Source organism: Strigops habroptila, chromosome 4 (assembly GCF_004027225.2).
Source record: "Strigops habroptila isolate Jane chromosome 4, bStrHab1.2.pri, whole genome shotgun sequence".
Classification (NCBI taxonomy): Eukaryota; Metazoa; Chordata; class Aves; order Psittaciformes; family Psittacidae; genus Strigops; species Strigops habroptila.
Genome location: NC_046358.1, coordinates 58,201,523 through 58,209,049, shown reverse-complemented (window position 1 = coordinate 58,209,049; position 7,527 = coordinate 58,201,523). Strand labels below are relative to the sequence as shown.

General features: G+C 41.9%; 1 protein-coding gene across 4 annotated transcripts in view; it reads left to right on the top strand.

Annotated features, from left to right (window-relative positions):
- The first annotated feature begins 689 nt into the window (after positions 1 to 689).
- Positions 690 to 7,527, top strand: part of BTBD10 (BTB domain containing 10) — a 31,620-nt gene continuing 24,782 nt past the window's right edge. For 2 of the 4 annotated variants that reach the window (XM_030485426.1, XM_030485424.1), the window contains exon 1: positions 700 to 796. The gene's annotated coding sequence lies outside the window, so the exon portion shown is untranslated. Of the gene's footprint in view, positions 797 to 7,527 lie in introns of all 4 variants that reach the window. The other 2 variants (XM_030485423.1, XM_030485425.1) reach the window with 2 other exon arrangements.

Genomic DNA, 7,527 nt, shown 5'->3' with positions numbered 1-7,527 from the left:
ATTCCTAAACAGATTGCAGATTATACAGATTCTATATAACCTATAGGGCTGTACGAAGCTAAAAATTGTAGTTGTAATCTAAATCAGGAATCAATTTTAGGATGCAGGTTGAGATGGTGGAGATGTCAGCTTGTCTAGCTAAACTATATTACATCTTTCTTTGGGTTTTTCTTCTGTGCCGGGCCGGGGTAGATGGGGTTCCATGGGGCTATGTAAAACCGTAAACGGTTGTTCCTCACAACTTCCGTGTGCAAACATTGACAGAGCTCCAGCGGAAAGGCAGCTGCCCGGTTGTCTTCCCCTCAGTGTAGCTTCACAGGAGAAACTGCGGCTCACCTGCCCCATCTTTCCCTGCACCTTTCCGCGGCGGCAGGCGGGAGCCGCTCTTCCCGCCGGCGGGCGGCGCTCGCTCTCCAGCACAGCCTCTCAGCCTCTCATACGGGCAGCCTCCACCCTGCTCCCGTTTGACCTCACAGCCTGCGGCGGGATCGCGATGTCCTCCCACCGGGCACGGCGGCGGCCCGCAGGCGGCCCCGGCGCGGCCCGGCTCGCTACCAGCCGGCCCCGCCATAGCAACGGCAGCTTCAGGGTGCCGGCCAGCCCCTAGCAACGGCGTCGCGTGGTGCCGCGCCCCGCCCCCTGCTCCGCAAGTCTCGTGAGATCTCGGTGCAGCCGCCTCCTCCTCCGTTGCGCGTTGGGCGGCTCTCGCGAGAGCTGGCGGCGGCGGCGGTTGCCGGGCCTGGGCGCAGCGGTCGGTGTCGGCGGGAGGCGGTGGTTCGGCAGCGGTGCCGCGCGGGTGAGTGGCGGGCGGTGGCGGCGCGACTGAGAGCGAGCCCTGGCCGGGCCGCGCGGGGGCTGTGTGCCGGGGCTGCCGCGCCGGCGGCGGGCCCAGTGCGGCCCGGCTCTCAGCTCCTGGGCTGTGTCCCTCTCAGGGAGGGCAGCTCGTCCGTGTCTTTGCCGGCCCCTTGCCCTGCGAAGGACCGGACCGGACCGGGGTTGTGTCACCCACCGTCGCCTCGGAGCACCTTAGCCGGCCTCCTGAGGCAGAACACCGCCACGCGGGCCTAGCGGCGGGTTTCCCGTCGCCTCAGACGGGTCGTGTGCTGAAGCTTTTACGCTCTGAAAGCATCGTACAGCGATTACCCGCAGCCGGCCGCTGTGCCTTGATGACTGTTGCGTGTGGTGTCACGAGCGGGCCGAACACTGCTTAAATTACTAGTTTTAATCATATTGTGTGTCGGTAAAGCCTGCGGTTGCTATGAGGGCTGTACAGAAGCAGTATTATTGCTTAGGACTGGCTGACAGCGATCATGTAGTCCCTGAGCACTGATTTACCTCCTCATATGATTTCATAATGCATTCAATATCTTTATGATACTTTTCGTTGTAACCATATTTTATTTGTAGAAAATAACAATTGCTTTTATGATAAATCAGTCGTAGTACAATTATGTGTCAGCGTTGCCTGTCATTACTTTTTTCCTTTAAATTTGCTTCTGTTTCTAGCTTCTGCGTCCTTTTTCTTTTTATCTCTGATCCCATGAAATGTATCACTTTAGAACTCTCTTCTTTCAGAATTTGAATCCAGCTCCATCATAGACCTTTTCCAGGTGTGTTTCTCTCACTTGTCTGGCTTCTTTGTCCAAAGGAGTCGTTGAGTGTTGTATCTTTTTGTTCTGGTATGTTGGGTTTTTTTTTCCTTCATGTTGGCTGCCTGTCACAGGTTCGAGTACACGCTTAAAACCTGGCTTCATGGTAGCCTTTTGGCTGTCTTCTCTGTTCTTAATTTTGTGTGTGTTTTTTCTTCACGAATCATCTTCACTGATTCATTTAAAGAGCGCTTATCTCTGTTGTTGCTTCAGCTTTGGTGATCCTTTCCCTGGAAGACCCTCTCTTACTCTCTTCAATTTGCGCTTGAGTTAGGTGATCCATAAATACAGTTCAAATTATCATCTTCACACTGCTCACAGTTCATAACCTTACAGTTCACACTTGTTATTTTTTTTTATCTCAGCTAAAAAAAAAAATCCGTCTTTGCATCATTTTCTGTAGGTTACCTTGATTTTCCTATAACTTGAACACAAGTACAGTCAAAAGGATCTGGCTGGGTTTTTTTTTTTCTTTAACCATTTCTCTGTAGTTAAGGACAACTGTTCCACTCTGTTTGTTCTGCAGGTCTGTCAGTGTGGATTTGTCTTTGACTGGGACTCTGTCTTGCAAAATATCACAGAGGAATTTTGATTTTCTAATTTCAGGAATCTGCCGAATGTCTTTTCATATTACCTTTCTATTTGTACCATTTCTGTCTCAAAAACTTGTTGCTATCTACTGATAATGCTCTTGGTGACTTCTTAGGAGTGCTTTTCAACACACGTTGTTATTTGTGCTTTTGTCCACACTTGGTTTTAACTGGGGGTTAAGAAGGACAATAAGTTAAAGCAGCTTTAGTATCACATGCTAAATTCTTTCTCAAAGCCCAGGTTTCTTTCTAGGTGCCATTGCATTTTAAAATGGTAAACAGCTGATGTGTGGGTGATAACTACTTATTAAGTTAGTCACAAATGTCATCACTGCTGGTTTGTTGGGTTTTTTTGTTTTTTGGGGTTTTTTGGGGTGGTTTTTTTTGTCACGTTTTTATAAACTGTGTGCTTTCCTAGATTGCATGCTTGAGGCTGGGGCTGTTTTGTCTTTTATGCATTCACAAAAATCAAAATCTCATTATATGCCAGTTTCTTTCAGCACAGCTTGTTTTAGCAGTGTTGCTTAAATCTTGGCCCAGTGCTGTTCCTAGCAATAAAACTATGTATTCCTTTAAAATATGTATAAAATAAAAGGCTAACTTAGAATTAATTTGAAAAATCATATGGCATTTTCTTGCTCACTGAGATACACTGTTACTGCTGGGTAACAGCCATGGGTGTAGACCTTGCTTGTTGCTTCATGAAACCTACCTGATACTGTTTCATTTTGTCACTGATGCTGAGTGTTGCCAAAGCCTGTGTCTGTCTGCTTTCTGTTTTACATTGGTGGGCATGAGGGGATGGGGCTGGAAGGAGTGTCAAGAAGTTAGATTCTGTTCCTTTTTCCCCGCAGTGACAACCATGATTCTGCTTTGTGTGGGAGAAGTTGCTCAATCAACTGAGCTTTTTACAGGTAGACCTAGGCTGATTTTACACAATGAATCCTAATACAGAGGGGGAGTTGGGAATCATCTGCCTCTTGCGTTTTTTAGGCTTCTGATACCAGATAGGAGTGTTGTTGTCATGTTCCTTTTAAGAATTAAGTTAAAGCTTACATCACTGGATGTCTGTTGCTTATGGTGCTATAAAATAGGAATATCATCAGCTTCCCATGACTGCTTGTTTTTCTTAAAAATTTTTTTTCCCCTCATACACATTAAGAGAAGCTTCAATCCTGACCTACTATGTTAATGTTGAGACTGTAATGCAAGGGATGGTTCTCAGGTATGCTTTAATCAGCATCAGTTTGATAACATTTCAGTGATGGTAATTTCTAAAGCTACTTTATGTGGCTGGATTGTGACTGATGTCTGTGCTAGTTTGCAAGAAACTCACTTGGTAGGTGTGGATTTCCATGAGATGCAGTGTTTGCATTATAAGCATGTGTAGTTTGAACTGTATTTCTTAATTAGGATGTAATGTCACTGTGCTTGCATTCCCAGTAAATCTCACTTGTTAGTTTTTGTTGTTGTTGCTTTTGTGCTTTGATGCCTAGAGGCAGCAAACAGCAGACTGTCACAGGAAGTCTAAATAATCTGAATCTTGAAGTTTCTGTCACCACTAATGCCAGGTTTTGTCCTAGCTGGTTACTTGTCTATTGGATCTTTCAGGTTATCCTGGTTCACCTTTACAGTGTATCTCACTGATAGAGCAGGTTAGAGCAGATGAGCTTTTGAAACCTGTCCTACTTTAGGAAATGTGTCTGACCGAGGCTTAAAGCTGAAGTAGCTGCCTGAAGTATTACGTGTTAGTTACCTCAATGTTGTCTTCTGTACTGACAGCTGGAGCAATCAGTTCTTTGTTCCACCTGATGAGTTGATGTCTGGAAGGTGACGTCTTGGGCCTCTACTTCAAAATTTCATGTTATTTTAGTCATCTTGCTTAGTAAGACTCCAGAGCTTTTCATCCTGACTAGTATTCTCAATAAATATAATGTGGCTGGCTGTCTTGAAATGTACTGATATTGGTTGAGATTAGCTTTACTTCTTTCCTGACAAATTTCCAAAGATCATCTTTTTCTCCTCACCTGCATACCTTGAGTGCAAGTCCTGCATCTCACAAAAGTATATGTCCATTTCTGTCCCGCATCTGGTGTTGTCTAAACATTGCTTAATCTGCTGTGCATCTTTTGTGCGTTGTATTTTGTCATGACACAGAACTCAATATGCTTTAAGTGTTATTTAACATAATCTGTTCTACAGCTGTCACAAGTTAGTGTCTGATACATCCTTTCATGAGCTCTTCAAGTAGTGGTGTAAACACGTTAATGGGTGTATTTTGCAATGCCTGGAGTGGCTCTACCACATCAGCTGTTAGCTTCCCAAACCCACTGTCTGTCTTTACAATTACCTTCTATTTGAGTAGTCTACAACTTTCATAAATTAGTGATGATTCCAGCTTCAAGTTGATATTAGCAAATCTGAAGTGTTCTAGCTGTCTGTCTTAAAAGCTTTGAAAATTTAAGTCTGCTTCCTGGTTTCCTATTTTACCCAGTTATTCCCTGGGATATCTCTTTGGAGTATTAGCTTTCTGCAGAGGAGTGAGAAATCATTCTTTACACTTGGAGAATTGCTTAGTAGCTAATTAAATTAGAATGGCAATTATTTTGGCCAATATGACGGTGGTTTGTGATCTACAAAGGCTGTTTGGATTTGATTCTTTATTTCATGTGCTCCCAGTACCTTTTTGCCTTTACTAATGTTTCAGATGTAGTTCCTTGATTTCATGGCAGGCATTGAATAGTACTTAGGTCTATGTATTTTTTGCAGGTTTTTTGCTTTATGCAGAAGGCCAGAATGTTCTGCAAAAAGTGCTTTCTTTATTGCCCACAGTGTGAATCTGTGGGGGGGGAAAGAAATAATTTGAAGCACAGTTGAAACAAATTCTTTTCTGTTGCAGAAGAAAATGGATTTGCAGAAGTGTTTAAAAATAATCAGGAGGACTAGTTAGTAACTTTAAGGAATTTATACAGTATTTACTAACTGAAAATTTTCCTTTTTCAAGGGAGAAAATCATCAGAAAATATTCCTTATTTATAGTTTATAGGTTTGTTAAAACTTAAAAAGGAAAAAAATCAGCTGAATTACAGCAAATTATTTCTTAGAGAAGTGTTGTTTCTTAAGATCCTGCTGAGTGGAGGATGGAGGAAAGGCTGTTTCTTGTTTACAAGTTCATAGTGTGACGTGTTTGGAACTGCGTTAGAAGTTTCACAAGATGTGGCTTTGGATGCTTTCAGATTGTTTACCTTTTTTTCATAACTGCTCTAGTTCTGAGTTGCGTGCCACTGGTACTTCATCAGTGACAATACTGAGGTTCCTCGTGTGCTTCAAGATGGAAAAAGGGAATGCTGCTGTTCATGAGGAGCAGTTCCATTTGTTTGTTTCTGTCCTTCTGTGTCATCTATTGTTAAACGTGTAGCTGCATAGCAAAGCAGATTGAGGAACTGATCCGAATAGATTGAGGAACTGATCTACTTAAAACAATCCTTTTATTTGAAGTGTATATGAACCTATACCCTTCTGTTGAATCTGTCGCTTTAGTTAAATGAAAGATGGGGAGAAGGCAGAAAGTGTGAGACAATTTAAGAAAGTGGCTTTAAATTGTCCTTTCAGCTGCAGTTCTTGCAAAATATTTTACATGTCTTTCCAGTGTGAAAGCTAAATTCAAATATTGATGTCCTAGAGTATTTCAATGAAATGAGTAAGAACTGGGTGCTGGCTGACAACCTGTTTCTGATGAGGCACCTGCTTTGGTCCATACATGAGAGGTGAGGTTCATCTGTGTTTCAGGTGGTTTTAAAAGAAAGAGAGAATGTGTGGAAACAAAGAAGAACTTGAAAAGGAACATGTGGTGCTAAATGAGCCCATCAATGTGGTGTGCTTCAGCCAGAGTTGAAGCAGGACCTGCAGTGGTCAGTAGCTGGGAGCAATTGCAGAATGAATGGGAGCTGTGGTGTTCTGCTGGGAGACTGCTGGTCTTTGCTTTTTTTTCTAAACTGTGCTGTTGCCACAAGCAGTAAAACTCCTATGTATCTTGCTCAAGTGACTCAATGTAATGAACACGATTTGTTTCAATACAGGATAAAAGGTGTCTTCATTTTTGCATTGCTTGTGTAGAGAAATGGTATGTCATATTGCACCTGAATTCTGAATGGCTGCTGCTGAGATAACTTGCAACTGGATTTATAAACCAGGCTTCCTTCCCTGTGTCTCCTTAATAATACTTTTTCTGTTCTGGAATAGGTTGTAGGTTTTTCCTCGTTAAGCATCTAAACACACCTGATTAATGTGCGCAAATCCTATAACTTTCCATGTTTGTGTAGTATTGTCACCCATTGACTGTGCTTTGATAACGTGAATTTCCATGTAATACACAATGAAACTCTTAAGGGGACTTTTTTTCTTTTTTTCTTCCCCCGCCCCCCGAAGTTGGGTATTTCCTGTAATTTTACATAAAATGTTTTTTCCTTTCCTGACTCTATATGGACATCTGACCATACAAATCTTCCAATCAAAGTGTGCTTAATTATAGAAACCATAACAGGAAAAAACCCCAACCCTGTGGAGGAGATTGTATACTTGGTATAAAATCTGTTCTCTTTGTTAGAACTGAACATGAAGGAAAAACTCGCATGCAACTAATATTTTCAAGAAGCTTGTTCTCTACCATGCCCCGTAATAAAAATTTTGGGGTCTAAATTTAGCTAAGAAAATCTAAATTTGTCAGAATAGCTTTTCTATTTTCCTCGCTAGAAGGACATTTTATTTGAGAAGCTACCTGTTTTAGAGAAGTTTAAATTCCTTTGGAACTTATTTCCAAAAAGGACAAATTTTATTGCATGTAATAAAAATATAATAAAGGTGGAGTGGAGATACAATGTTTCTAAAATATTTAGCTTAAAATTGTAGAAAAACATAGCAGGCTTACTTGTAATTTGGTATTTTTTTTTTCCAGATGCTGTACAATCATCAGCTGTTCACTTGGGGCTACTTTTCCGTTTTTGTAACCAGGTCATTTGTTTTTATAACCCGGTCATTTGTTTTTGTAACAAGGTCATTCTGAACTGTGCAACTCTCTTGACACAAGTGTCACTTATAGGTATGACTTGAACACCAGTCATCTGAAATTTGGCTCTCTTTATTGACAGTCATTTTAGTCATTTTGGAGTAAATTTCAGTGGGAGTTAAATGTAATAATGGATCCCAGTCAAGGAAGGTTAGGCTTGTAATATCTATTTTTCTATTACTTTTTTGTGACTTTACTGCAAAAGTCAGTAAAACTGGACTAC